At 38.9% G+C, this 15,566-nt stretch overlaps 1 long non-coding RNA gene across 1 annotated transcript; it reads right to left on the reverse strand.

The window, feature by feature from the left end:
* Positions 1 to 908: 908 nt before the first annotated feature.
* Positions 909 to 13,942, reverse strand: LOC131896985 (uncharacterized). Its single transcript, XR_009375559.1, has 3 exons — positions 13,839 to 13,942; positions 3,757 to 3,890; positions 909 to 2,760 (listed from the first exon to the last, which is right to left on the reverse strand). It is a non-coding gene; the product is annotated as an uncharacterized LOC131896985 (long non-coding RNA).
* Between the last annotated feature and the right edge of the window lie 1,624 nt (positions 13,943 to 15,566).

Here is a 15,566-nt window from a genome sequence, read left to right on the forward strand (position 1 = left end):
GTTTAGTTCCTCCTTTGCTTTCCAATTAAAGATAAAGCACTCAGCTGTGCAGTGCAGGGACAGTTCCTGTGTGTCCCTGTTAAATCTCTTTGCCACCTTTCTTCCTTAGTAAAGCTTCTCAAGATGTCTCAATCACTATAGCTTTGATTTGGAACCATTACTCTTCCTCTATGGCTTGGACCCTTGTTTCAATGCTCTGAGGTATGTAACACCACAGACTAGTTACAAGAACTATAGATGGTCACAGACTTAACCAGAGCACTAGAAATTTTGATGAGACTTTACATAGGACACTGTAAAGATAATGTGCTCAGATTAAGAATATGAAAATATAGTCTGATATAATATAATGTGATTAATATTAATAGCTAGTAAATTCAATAGAGAGTGACTAAAGTCAGTCACACAGCCAGCTAAAGAATGTTGCGTTGGCTTCTCTCTTCCTAGTTCAGGTAACTGTTTCCTTTACTCCACACTATAGAACACATAGAAAAATTGCATAACTTGTTATAGTATGGTGCTTTTCTCCTTATGACAATGCAGTGGTCATGATAAAGAGAAAAACCATATTTACATCAATCTCAAACATACTGTCAAGCTGCTAGAGAGTCAAAAGATCAGTCTGGGAGTGAGGAAGCTCTTTTAAAGAACAAATGCTTGACACTGTCACTTATTCAGGGGATGGAAAACCTTGAAGCATGTTACCACTCAAAACTCCCAGCATGAGATATTCGGAAAGAGGAGATAACAGTAATGCTTTGCATCTCTAGGGCTGAGAAGTTCACAGTCAGCACTGTGGTTCACCTTCCAGCCTTGCTAACTTAGCTGCTATGCCATAGATAAACATAATGCAAGTGATGGTGTTCACATCACAACCAATTTGATTCTCCATTTGTGACAAACTCCAGGGACCTAAGAACTCTTTTAACATCCTTTTAATGAGAGGATTTAGAGTTTATTCCAGTGTTCAGTTTTTATTACATAAAGGATACATATCTGTAACCATAAGTTTTCTTTGGTCCTACCCAGCCCCAAGGTCCCATGTTTCTCTGGTCCACCTGGCCCTGTGGTCCTGTGGCCACTTATAAAATTATCATTCAGACGCTTATATTAATTACCAATTGCATGGCCTATGGCAGGCTTCTTGCTAACTAGCTCTCGTAACTTAACCCATTTCCATTAATCTATAAGTTGCTACATGGCCATGGCATTACTGGTCTGCTGGCATCTTGCTGCTCCTTGAGTGGCGGTTGGTGTCTCCCTCCCCTTTCCTTTCTTCTCTCTGTATATCTGCTTGGATTTCCCACCTGCTTCTAAGCTGCCTTGTCATAGGCCAATGCAGCTATATTGATCAACCAATCTGAGCAACACATATACACAGCATACAGAAAGACATCCCACAGCACTTCCCCTTTCCTGTCTAATCAAAAAGGAAGGTTTTAACTTTAACATAGTAAAATTATATATAATAGAACAGTTATCAAGCAGAAATTACAGTTATAATATCTAGTCTATTTTTATTTGGCAAAATTAAAGAAAGTATTTTATCTATCCTATATTTGTGAGTCTAAGGTTTCATATCTAAATTATCTTTTATCATAACCAAGGAAAATTATAACTATCTATTCTTCAACTATATCAAAGACCCCAGAAGGATATAATATTACCTAAGTAAACAGGAAGTGCTTTGTAAGCAACTTCCAAAAATCTAGAATGACAGAGACATCTGGCACCTGGACAGTCACCCAAAGTTCCTCTGCAAAGTTAGGGCATCCAACTTTAGCCTATAGGCCTAGAGTCTCTCAGTGACTTTTCCCTGTGTCCTGTAGAATGTCTGGCAATCTCCTCTGAAAAGCAGGAACCATTTCACCTTGTTTTAGCAAATTCAGTGGTCATTTTCCTATGGTTCCTATATGTCCAGTTTATACAACATATTATCAAGCAGTCCAAGTAAGAGCAGTTTCTTGCCCAAATGGCTATTTTTGCCAATAAAGAAAGCAAACTCCATATGGAGTGTCTTCAGTAACCATCCTCCTCTCTGAAGTAGATTGGTGCTGCCAGGTACAGATATGTCTCATTGTCCAGAAAAGTCTAAGTATTTAAAACATTTTAAATGCCATATTCTGTAGATCTTTGAAATGTTTGAAAGTTATCTACCTAAATGAAATAAATCTACATATACCTAGAAAACTTAACTAACATGACTATAAGTTTGATTATCATAGACGACTATTAATCTGTATTTCTTAATTATATATTACAATTTAAATTAGTTGCATAAACATAATACCTTAAACAAGAGTAGAAATATATATACAGTATAACAAAATTAACTTTAAATTTGTATCAATAAACCAAAATCCATAGGATTATAAAATATTTCAAACAAATGGTTGTTCTTTAAAAGTAGATTCAATAATCTACCATTTTATCCTATCATATCTATATCATATCCCCCTCTTTTCTTTTAGAAAGAGATTGACTATGACCAGTAACAATTTGTAACCAACCTCCTAAACAAAAATAAACATCCATAATCTATTTTTTGGGAAAGTAAGCATAGTGTTCTAGGCTACTTCCTGCTGCTTGGGGACACTGGCAGTCTTATGGGGATCCTGAGAAAACATGAGATAATGGTCAAGTCCTGGGAAAACCAGCTATAACCTTTGTTGGTAGGTACCATCTGTTAAAGTTCAGGAGGTCTCTCTTGATCAAATCTGATCCATCTTAACTTGGAATGAATCCATAGTCTCTTGCTTCCTGTGAAAACAAAAACAGAGCCTCCTTTCCAAAGCAACATAACCTTAGATCCAAGTTTTGATGTCAAGATACTATATATATATATATATATATATATATATATATATATGTTTAACTTAGCAGCCTTCACAATCAAATATCTTTCTGCAGTTAAAAATCACAAAGACAACACAATCCAGATTCTCTGTGTAATATCCATCTTTATGTTGCATTTTATATATATATATATTATTTTTTGAAACTTTATTTTATTTTTCTGACTATATCCCTTCTCCTCTCGCTCTCAAGCCTATGTACCTTTTGCATACATTGTAAACCATTCAGAGGTTTATTCCATCTGAATCTGTCTTTTGTATATCTATAATAATTTTCTGATCATAGCTTTAAACTTGAGCATGGCTAGGACTGAAGCAGTGGCTTCGGCTGCTGATTCTGCCCATCTCAGCTTCCCAACATGGAAGAAGTACTGTTACCGCCAGCTCTGGGCAGTGGGTCTATGCCTCCATCTAGCAGCGTGTAGCCCAGAAACCCTTATTTTTTATTTATTTATTTATTTAGTCTGTACTAGCAAAAGCTAAATCCAGCATGCAGTGTGCTGCATGGCTTGGAGAAACCTCTGTGTACCACGGTTGGAATCCAATCTGCCATGTTGTGGCTCAAGCCTAGATGCCATGGTGACTCTGTATCAAGGCTTTCCTGAGAGACATAACTAGGAATCTGTTTTTAGCTCCGATTTAGAATCTTTTTTTTTTTTTTTTAAAGCTTTCTCAGGTTTTGGGTGGAAATTCTTGCTACCACATTGGGTGTCAAAATGTAACCATAAGTTTTCTCTGGTTCCACCTCACCCCATGGTCCCATGGCCACTTATAAAACAATCATTCAGAGGCTTATATTAATTACCAATTGTATAGCCTATGGCAGGCTTCTTGCTAGCTAGCTCTTATACCTTAACCCATTTCTATTAATCTATACGTTGCCACATGGCCATGGCATTACCGATCTGCTGGCATCTTGCTGCTCCTTGAGTGGTGGCTGATGTCTCCTTCCCCTTTCTTTTCTTCCGTCTGTATATCTGTTTGGATGCCACGGACTGGCACATTGGGGGTACCACGACTGTAGGAGAACCAGGGCTTGGGTAGTCAGGAAGGCAAGGATTCAGCGAATGACAGGCAGACAACACACTCAGAAGTGGTTTGAATCTGTTGCAGTTTAACTTCTGCAAATCAGTAGTTTATATACAGAAAAGAAAACTTTCAAATCATACAAGGAACAACAAGAGCTTGGCAATAATTCAATTACAAAACAGCAAGCATACAGTTATTAATCGGCGCTAGACATATCCCTTCACCCACAAGAACTTTATGACCCAAAGAGCAGTTTGTGTTTTTTAAACTTAGTACAGTCCCTAGACTTGTGTAGACTTTTTGTGGTTGTAGCTGTGTCCTTTATCTTATCCCAGCAGTTTTTCTACTTTATTATACACTTCTACTTTTCTGGTTCTCATGACCCACTTAGCCAATTTGGATGCTGCAGACCCTCCCTAAGTCTTTCTTTAATTCTTCCACCACATATCTCTTCTAATATAAAACCTTTTTATCTGTTGGAATATGGACTCTTGTACTTTTACTCCTGTAAGGGGAAGGGGTTTTGCTGTAGTCTTTAAGTTTCCCATGCTGAACTTTCTCAACAGAAGGGCCCATCATCTGCCTCCTATGAGATAACGTTTTCTACCATAAATCACTTTAGTTGGGATTCTTAAAGGATTCCTAGTGGGTGAGTGTTTATTCCCTAGAAGTGCCTGAACCTTTATACTTTCTTTATCTAGCAGCTTGGGGTCTTTAAGAAGTAGCTCATTCTGCTATATCTGATTAAGATCCATGTCTAGCTTCCCCTTTCCCCCATAGTTCACAGCCCAAGTATTCATTAATTTTGTCTGTGCTTTATAGATTAATTAGAACATTATCAGAAAAGCAGTTATACAGAACCCATAGCCCAGGGAGCTCATGGTCTGTGAAGTACCTCTTCTTTGAGAAGGAAGCATAATGCGGGCACTCTGCCAGGGACCTCCAAGGAGCTTAGTCCCATGGGACACATATCGACCGTCCACTATTATTGACATAATTGTTCATGTCACACAGACGACACTGGAGTTGGTGTGTCACTTGGATTTTCCACCTGCCTCTGAGCTGCCTTGCCATAGGCCAATGCAACTTTATTTATCAACCAATCAGAGCAACAAATATTCACAGCATACAAAAAGATATCCCATAGCATATATCTGTGACTATGTTTTAAGTATGCTAAGCATACACATATGGCCTGTGTGTGTTGTTGTTGGTAGTGGTGGTGGTGTTTTGTTTTGCTTTCTTACTCTTTATTCTTTTGAGGGGCCTGCCACCCAGCTCCCAAATAAATCACACACTGAGGCTTATTCTTACTTATAAATGCCCGGCTGTAGGTTGGCTTATTTCTAGCCAGCTTTTCTTAAATTATCCCATCTAATTTTTGCCTCTAGGCTTTTAACTTTATCCTATATACCTTTGTTGTGTAGCTGGGTGGTGGGCCCCTGACGTCTTCCTTTTTCTCTCACTCCTAAATCTTTTAATCTCCCCTTTTTCTCCTTCTATTTATTCTCTCTGTCTGCCAGCCCCACTAATCCTTTTTCCTGCCTTTGCTATTGTCTGTTCAGCTCTTTACTAGACCAATCAGGTATTTTAGATGGGCAAAGTAACACAGCTTCACAGAGTTAAACAAATGCAACATAAAAGTATGTAACACATCTTTACTTCATTAAATGAATGTTCCACAGCATAAATAAATGTAACACATCTTAAAATAATACTTCACAATGGTGTGTAACATAGGGTAAGACCATAGCTATTCCATTTAATTTCAAGCAGGCAAACACATAGGGCTTGGAGATGAAATCCAGTGATAGCACTTGAATAGTGTGCAAGACCCTGTGTTCCATCCTAGGCTTCCCCTAACCCTCCAAAAATCTCACATATATTATATGCAAAAAAAGTGTGGACCTTATTAATAATTTCCACTATTATTATTTTTACAAAACCCAAATCACTTCCTGACCTTTACAGAAAAAGCAATTTTCCAGAAAATTTTATTAATTTATAAAATTGTATCTACATTTGGCACTTGGATCTTTGAACTTCTCGGTGTTAAGCTCCAGAGAATTACAATAACCACAATGTTTATAAGAACTTGTATGCTGTAGGTTTATGAGGGGGCAGGAGCTCACACTGTCAAGTCAGAATAAACTAGGAGTATATGGACTCAACAATAAGCGGCCTACTTCTCAATTCATTACCATGAACAAACCTAATGTTGTTACTTGAGAATACAATGACATCAGACACAAATTTTCCCTTTCAACCTTGTGTGCCCAAACAGTATCTTGATATAAGCAAGAGATAGGCAAAGCTTTATTCATTTGATTAAGATTTTGTTCCTGTGTGTGATACAATGTGCTGGAGCATTGGGGGCAGTTAAGAAATGGTATCACATAACTTATGGAGGGAAAGAATTAACAGTTCTGTTACCTACAAGTATATCCCATAATATAGAAAATAAAAGGGACAAAGTAAAGCATAAAATACATCTTTATAAATCTATCACTGAGTTGAAAAGAAAAGAAAAAGAGATCTCTAGGAACTGTAAGCTACCAAGCCAAACCTGTGAACAAAAGCTTCATTAGTGCAACCCATAAGGGAAGCACACTTGAGGAAGCTCAAGAGGCTGCATGCTGGCCTCAGTGCTGGGGAAGGAATGCACAGGTCAGGGATAGTGGTAAGAACCACTATCAAAATGATGCATGATATCTTGTGTAGATGCAAGTTTCTGTCCCACCAGCAACTCCCAAATACCCAGCAGCCAATTCCCAAATAATTGACTCAGGGGCTTAATATTACTTATAAAAGATCAGCCAGTAGCTCAGGCTTATTACTAACTAGCTCTTACACTTAAATTAACCCATAATTTTTATCTATGCTTAGTCATATAGTTTGGCACGTTTTCTCAATACAACATTCTCATTTTGCTTTCTCTGTGTCTGGCTGGCAACACCTGACTCTGCCCTTCTCCTTCCCAGCATTCTCAGTTTGACTTTCCTACCCAACTTCCTGCCCAGCTACTGGCTTGTTAGCTTTTTAGTAACCAATAAGAGCAACACATATACACGGCATACAGAAAAACCATCCCACTGCATTCTTGAGTTGCAAAGGGTTACATTTTTCACTGGAAAGGCTTGGATGGAAGGAATTGCCCTTGTGTCCAACAAACAACTAGCAATGAGAGTTCTACTCGTAAAAGGCAGTGAGGACAACACCCCACCCCACACATAAGTAAAACCCAAGCCATAGTCATATCCATGTAAAATAAGATTAGAGATGCCAAAGGGAAAGAAAGCAATGTAGTTTCACAGGCAGACAGGTCTTGGTGATGCTGGTGTGAACAAACTTCCCTTACTGCTATGCTAGAGAAGTAAAGCAATGCAACCATGCACTGTAGCAATCCTGAATAATGGCAAGCAAATATTCCCATTTTGTTACACTATTTGTAGCATTCTCTCTTGCTACATACTTTTAAAAGTTTACTGTAAAACAGAGTACCACACTATTCCAGCAATAGCCTCATAATCAAAACACTTTCTGAAAGCCCACTTCTGAACACAGTCACACTGGGGGCCAAGCCATCAACATGAGACTCTAGAGAGACATTTTGTGGCAGTGTCAAAACAGTTGCTTTCTAGATGTCCCATTTCTCTCATTTAACATTAACCCACAGACATATGCTACTGACTTACATTCCAATCACTTTTGGAGTCACACCATTTCTATGTCTACCACAGATCCATGCTGCTCCTGTGTTACCTCTAACCCAGGCAGCGCCCTGCCATTGTCTTCTACGCCTGACCATGCTTAGCTCACTTCCAATAATGAAGTGATTTCAATTGATCATTTTGTTGGTCCTCTGCTCAAACCCTTCCATCTTTTCCTGTCTAAGTTAGAGCAGAAAGCAAACTCATTAAAAGATCACTTGCCCTGGTCCCCTCTTGATGTTATCTTTTCACCCCGAAGCCTGTCTAGATAGCAAGCCCTTCTTCAACCACTTCAGGCTTGAATTTTGTTCCTAGAAAATGGGCTCTGTCACAGTTCACAGCCTGATTACTGGAACAATTATGCTTGGGTTTCTATCTCAATTCAGACTGTGGTTTTTATCAGAGTATTCCTCTCAGGGTGTTTGTTGGATCACAGAAATTGTTCATAGGATCACATCAGTGGCTCTCAATAGAAAGACATTTTTGTCCCCTAGAAAACACTTAGCAATGTCTGGACACATTTGTAGTTGTTATAATATGGCAGGTACTACCTACATCCAAGGCTGTAGCTATACATCCTACAGTACAATGAATAGATCCATAGAAGAATGACTTAGCTCCCAACCCCAACTGTACTGTATTTGCATAAATATGGATTATACTGTAAGGAGTAAGTAACTCAGTATGTGTAAAACACACATAACACTGTGGAAGCACTGGTTAATTTTCTGAGTATATTCATTATATAGTATATTATAATCAAGTATAATATACAAGCATATGTCATTTCTATGTGTTATATTCATTATTTATTATACCATACTATAAAATGTGTGTATATGTCTATATGTTGTATGTATTCATATTTGTATTTCTTCTTCAAGTTTTCTTTTTGTTAGCTGCTCCTCTTTGCCCCAAATTCTCTCATCACAGACAACACAAAATGTATTCTCTCACTTTTGGATCTTTCTGAAATATCTTACCAGAGACTCCTCTGAACATCATAACAAAATATCACCGATCTTGCCTCTTTTCTTTCACCTTATAGCATTTCAATATCTAAATGTATTGACTGATTCTTGTGTGGACTCTAACAATAGTTGTTTGCATACTCACATTGGGCTTATACCATACTATACATGGGTACTAATGCTGCAAATGGATTGCAAGATACTTGCAGGCAAGAATCAAAATATATGGCATGTTTTATTCTACATATTCTAGTGTAGCACTCAGCAATCATTAAATGTTCAACCAACATTGTGAAATGTTCAAAAGACAGTTGGGAGGCATGGTTCCAGAAATGATCAAGGAGTATGAAGTAAAATAAGGACATTTTAGGGTCATTTAAACTATGCAATTGTCTAGATAGCTCCAACCCAGAAAATACCTTTCAATAAAAATAGATACCAAGGAGCCACTTAGTTGATCTTTGCTTCTAACACCAATCCCAAAATGTTTCCTCTGAAGCTGTCATTAACTGGTAACCGTAGAATATAATCCAGACAGTACCTCAACTGCCAGGGGGAGCATTACACTAGGAACTGGAGAAGAAGGAAAGAAAGCAACTGGTGTGTTCTTGAGTAAATATGAAATAAAATAATTCAAATGTGAAGAGCACATATGAGACTCCCAGTGCATCTGCACTTGGGGCGAAATGGGATTTTGAAGCTACACTGTCATGTGGGAAAAGCCCCTTTTGTTACAAATATACTCCCGTAAGTGACAGTTTTCATACCAAAATGGTGCCACATTCTTCACACATCTCCTGTCTCCTGTGACAAAAGCATGGAAAGTACAATCCATATCTGAGTGCTCTTGTGTCTCCTGAGACTGCACTGATTGTTTCATATGATATTTATAGAAGGAAGCACTGCTTCAGTTGGCTAGCAAATACAGCCACAGCCAGACCCTCCCCCATACTCATGAGCACAAAACTTCTGAGAAGGATCTCCAAGAGGTAGTGTCCCTGACCAGTGATCTGTTGGGAAGTTGTGTCAGCTGACCAGTGATCTGTTGGGAGGTAGTGTCAGCTGACCAGTGGTCTGTTGGGAAGTGGTGTCAACTACCACGTGATGTTTTTGTGTAGTTTTTATTTTTCACAACTCAACGATGTAGTTAAAATTATTTTGATATGTTCAATTACAAAAATTCAAGTTAGTGAATACCCAATTCCTCACAAAATCACAACTGTACTTAAGAAATAACTAATTTTAAACTGTTCCTGTATACTTGCTTATTGTGATGCTTTTTTTTTTTTCTTTAGCCCTGAAGAGTAAGAAATACTCCCTAGAGAGCAGATGTTTCTTTATGTCTTGGGTCTTTCCCATCATATCACTCACTTATGTGAACACACTGCCCTTCCAAAAGCTTGTTTACTATATTCCTTCCTATGCACATCATTTGCTGAGATTATTGACCTCCTCATTTTTTTCTCATAACAGCCTTGAATGTCCCAGCTTTCCTTTCTCTCACCACGTGGAAACTTCCTTCTCTCCCCACCCATGTTGCCTCTTCTTTCATTCGTACATTCAACTACTTACCATTAACCTCTCTCATTAATATTTCAGGCTGTGTCAGTCCACTAAGCTCATAGCCATCACTTCAAACTTTGTGTTTCTTTTATTTTAAAGTAGTGAAGAACTGGAGAGAAGGCTCAGCAGTTAAGAGCACTTGCTGCTTATTCTGGAGGACTCAAGTTTGGTTCCCAGCTCCTTCACAACTGCACATAACCCCAACTACAAGGGATCTGATGCCCTCTTCTGGCCTCCAGGGCAACCACACACATGTGCTTATACTCACATAGACACATTCACATAGATAAAAACAAAAACAGATATTTTAAAATTAAGTTATACAAGTATATAAAGTCAAATGTCTCTGTAGCACAATCCTAATTACTCTTAGTAATAAAAACCCGGAGTCAGATATTGTGGCAAAAGCTGAAAGATCAGAGAAGCAAAGGAGCAACCACAGTCATCTCTTGCCTCTCCAACTCCTCAGACAGAAAAGGGCCTACCTCCTGTCTATACCCTGCCTTATCACTTCCTCTCTCTGCCCAGCCACTTCATTTCCTGTCTCCTGTCTGTACAAACCTTCAGACCTCTATGGTTAACTAGTGCTTAGCTCCATCCTATGATCTTCAGGCAAGTTTTATTTGTCAGAACACAAACAAAATATCACAACAGTCTCAAACACTATTTTTTTTATGTCATGAATTGCTGTGGGACATTATTCTGTATACTGAAAATATGTGTTGAGCTAGTTGGTTGATAAATAAAGCTGCGTTGGCCTATGGCAAGGCAGCTTAGAGGCAGGCAGGAAATCCAAGGAGAGGTCAGGAAGAAGAAAGGCAGAAGCAGAGAGATGCTGCAAGCAGCTACCAGGAGAAGCAAGATGTGAAAGTATCAGTAAGCCACGGCCACGTGGCAATTTACAGATTAATAGGAATGAGTTAAGTTATAAGAGCTAGCTAGTGAGAAGCTTGCCATAGGCCATGCAATTGGTAATTAATATTAAGCCTCTGAATCATTATTTTATAAGTGGCTGAAGGACCACACGGCCAGGTGGTACTGGAGAAACCTTCCGACTACAATGAATATTTCTTGTAAATGGTGCCTAGGTCAGATAAAAAGGAAAGTACAAGGTTAGGTTCCTGTGAGCCTTTGGACATGAGATTTCCATCACTTAGTAAATAATTAACTTTGCTTCATGTATGTTTTTGTCACTTCATTTACTGTATATTGCTGATCCCTTAGCACTGAACTCATGGCTAGCAAAACTATTATTCATGACTGAATTAACACATTTTCCCCTTTAAAGCATACCATGGCCTCTTGGAGCTGTGGAAAGCACTCAAGGCTACACTTGGGGGCCATTTTAAGCAGAGAAATCAGCCACAGGAACCCCAAAATGTGAAGGTGGCACTAACTTGATTACCAGGAGGACATCATATATAGTGCTGCCAGTGGAAGAGCAGAGCATGGCCTTGACCATCCTCAGTGGAAACATATCTATTAAGTCCCTCACATGTTCACCACTCTGAGCACACCCAGGAATGACTATGAACATGCCACAAAAAAAAGGATCTTGGGGGTATACATCAACCTTAGTGAGTAGACAAATTTGAAATTAAGTTATCTCCCAGTAATTAGCATCCACTGAAGCTAGAAGAGCTTGAAGAGAAATAAGAAGTGTCAATTAGGGAAGCACAGTGAATTCGTCATGTCAAGGGAGTGCAACAGCTTCTGGTGGGCTGAGGATAAGTGAGCAGCGAGTCAGAGAGTTAGAAGGGAAAGGAGAAAGCAGAAAGGCATTCTAAGCGCAGAAGATGCACAGAACAGAGATTAAACCAATTATACTTATTTTATTTTTACCTGATTTGGGAACACAGCCAAAACAACCTAGGCATTTGAAGGGCTAAGAGTGTACATACACACTGACAGGTCTAGCTACAGTATTTGGCATCCACTCTCAAACTAACCAGCTTCCAAACAGGAAGGAAGGGAGGGAGGGAGGAAGGGAGGGAGGGAGGGAGGGAGGGAGGGAGGGAGGGAGGGAGGAAAAGAGGGAGGGAGGGAGATGGAGGAGAGTGTCATCCATGGCTGATAAAGTGGCTATAAAAGGAAAAATAGTGTTTGACACATATGCCTCTTTATAAAGTCTGAGTAAATTGCCCCAGCTGTAAAATTAGCTGGCTCAGTGGAAGAAAGCAGCTACTCTGAGATACACAAAGATATACACAAGTCTAAACAAACATATTCATAACCATAAACATTTTCAACCTCCTAAAACTACAAATAAAAAATTAAACATTGAGGCTACACTAAGATGCTCAACAACACTAGGAAAACTTTTAAAAATTAAACCACTAAATACATCTTATTCTTTTAAACAGTATCTCACAATATAGTCCAGTCAGGAATTCACTATGTTGACCAGGCTAGCCTTAAACTCAGAGATCTGCCTGACTCTGCCCCCCAAGTTCTGGGATTAAAGGCATGTGCCACGATACCTAGCTTAAAATATATCTTTTATCAGCTGACATTTTTAAATATAGTTAAAGAAACAAATTTTTCAATTCATAAACTATAAATAGGTTGATGACAAAAAACAATTTGCTACAAGGAAAGGGAGATACCTTCAACTTTTAAAATCAAAGAATCTCTATCCTTTTATTTTATGCATGGATAAAACATCTAGTGACAAAGCCCCCATGGCCTTATTTGTATAATATACTTTCTATTTTCAATCATTTCTATCACACCACTGGAATAAAACCATGACAGGCAAGAATAAAAGGAGACATTTCAGAAACTGAACAAATGACTATGTAAACATAGTTTGACAACTTAGGTCAATAGTGATAAAATACTTTTAAGTCAACTAAATGTTGACCCCTGAAGCCCCTCAATATAGTAAATGTGTCAGAATGAGTCATAAGAGCAACTAGTGTGGAATTCCACTTTGAGCATGATTGAGTTCCTCCCATGCCAATGCCCAGCAGCCCCATCCTCCAAATGACAGCTGGAAATTCAGCAAAATATAAAACCTACTGCTTAAAGCACCAAGGCATGGATCACACACACAAGGCTTGAGGGAAGCCCACACTTAAAGCACCTGATATGTTTTTCCAGCCTAAAAATATAGAGGCCAGAGGTGGCAGCCATCACAGCCATTGGAGAATGAGAGGTGTTCTGGAAAGCCAGTGGTGGGAAGTCTCACCTTCTTTGAGAAAGCCCTTTCTGAGGCTCTGAAAACCTTCAACCACATACATGTTGGACAAACTGGGGTCAGTCTGAACAAACTCAGCTGGCATTTGGCTTCTCCAAAAAAGAAAGTTTACAATGTGGATGTAAGCAGCCAACCTGATTGAAAAATAGAAGCACTCTTCAGAGAAACAAAACCAGAGAGTCACCACAGCCATTCCCAGTGGATAGATCAGCAATGATCTGAAGTCACTCACTACATGATAAAGCAAGGAAACAAAGCCCCGTCTCAAGAGAAAGCATAATCAATAAACATCACTCCAGATATGGTTGGTCTAGATGTTGGATTGACAGACTATGATCTTAAGTTTGACCAACAAGATTTTGAGCTCAATGGTGTAAAGAAAAGTACAAGAATGAATGAAAAAATAGGAAATGTCTGAAGAGAAAATGAAAATCTGTATGTGTGTGTGTGTACGTATACATGTGGGGAGAGAGAGAACGTAAAGCCTGGAGCATAAATACACCATACCTACCTTTTTTTAAAGTTTAAAGCAGAATGTGTAAGACAGAAATGATGAGTTGCCAGGTAATGCCTTGTTTCCCTTTCTAGTGCTGAACTGTTTTCTAGCCCTAGCTGCTATGGAATGGAATGGAATGGAATGGAATGGAATGGAATGGAATGGAATGGAATGGAATGGAATGGAATGGAATGGAATGGAATGGAATGGAATGGAATGGAATGGAATGGAATGGAATGGTTAGGTCATGAGGAAGGGGTCCTAATGAGCTGGATTAATGTCTTTATAAAAGATCCGTTAGGGAGTTCACCCCTTTATCATTAGAGGTTACAGCAAGGAGATGGCTGCCAGTGAACAAAAAGGAAGTTGGTTCTCTGCAGACACCAAGCCTGCGGCATCTTAACCCCACATTTCCCAGACTCTGGAATAGGAGAAATTACTTTCTGTTCCTTAGAAGTCACCTCCCTTTATGATATCTTCCTATAGAGGCTTTAATGGATTAAGATACCCTTCCTGAGATAATCATGAATAATCATTAGAAACAACAATTGTTAATCTAAGAACATTGGCACATATTTTCATGATCTAATGCTTTCTTTTATGAAGGCAAAGCCTGCCTATGCTGGCTTCACATTCTCAGACCCACATCTGCAACACAACCCCACACCTAAGGCTTAGAGAACATTGCAGAATCAGGGACAGTGTCTTAGCTGGGGTTTCTGTTGCTGTGACAAACACCATGACCAAAATCAAGTTGAGGAGGAAAAGGTTTATTTGGCTAACATCTCCACATTATAGCCATCATTAGAGGAGCTCACGCAGGGCTGGAACCTGGAAGCAGGAGCTGAGCCACAGGCCATGGAGGGGAGCTGCTTATTGGCTTGCTTCCCATAGCTTGCTCAGCCTGCTTTCTTATAGGACCCAGGACCACCAACCCAAGGGTGGCCCCACTCATAATAGGCTAGGCTCTCCCCCATCAATCACTAATTATGAAAATGCCCTACAACCGAATCTTATTGAGGCATTTTCTCTATTAAGGTTAGCTTCTTCCAGAAAATTCTAATTTGTGTGTCAAACTGACATAAGACTAGCCAGAACAGGCAGAACAGTTCTAAGAGCCCGAGGACCCAGACCTCTACTGTGAGGTAGAGTCTGCCATATATGACAAGGAAGCTGCATCCATGAAGTCTCAACAATAGTGTTGCCTAAACAATACTTGTATAATGACAACACATGTCAGTGCAGATGAGGGAAATATCACAAGATCTCACCCCTAGATGAAGAGCTATGGGCAATTAATTGCTGTTAAAAGAGGGAAAATCAGTCTTCCCCAAGGATGAGCCTCCTCATAGGTTATACAATCCCAAGCACTTAACCCTAAACACATACACATATGAGAAATAATAAATCAACTCAGAAAGGTATATATAAATTTAAATATAAATATGTAATAATTAAAGAGGCCAATAATTTGAGAGGGAGTTTAAGGCATAGAAGTTGGAAGAGGAGAGGGAGGTATAGAAATGATGTAAATACAATACTCATGCATGAAATTCTCATAAAAGATTTAAATAAAAAAAACTTTCTTTTGCCAAATTAATTCACTTGATATTAACAGTAACCTTTTGATTTAAATATTGCAGCTGTCAATGTTTATATTTTATACAATGAACAATGAAGAAAGGAAGAGAGAAGAAAGACAGAGGAGAGAATTGGAGAATTTTATCAAGGTGACTGAAAATC

The sequence above is a fragment of the Peromyscus eremicus genome, chromosome 1 (assembly GCF_949786415.1).
Source record: "Peromyscus eremicus chromosome 1, PerEre_H2_v1, whole genome shotgun sequence".
In the NCBI taxonomy this organism is placed as follows: domain Eukaryota; kingdom Metazoa; phylum Chordata; class Mammalia; order Rodentia; family Cricetidae; genus Peromyscus; species Peromyscus eremicus.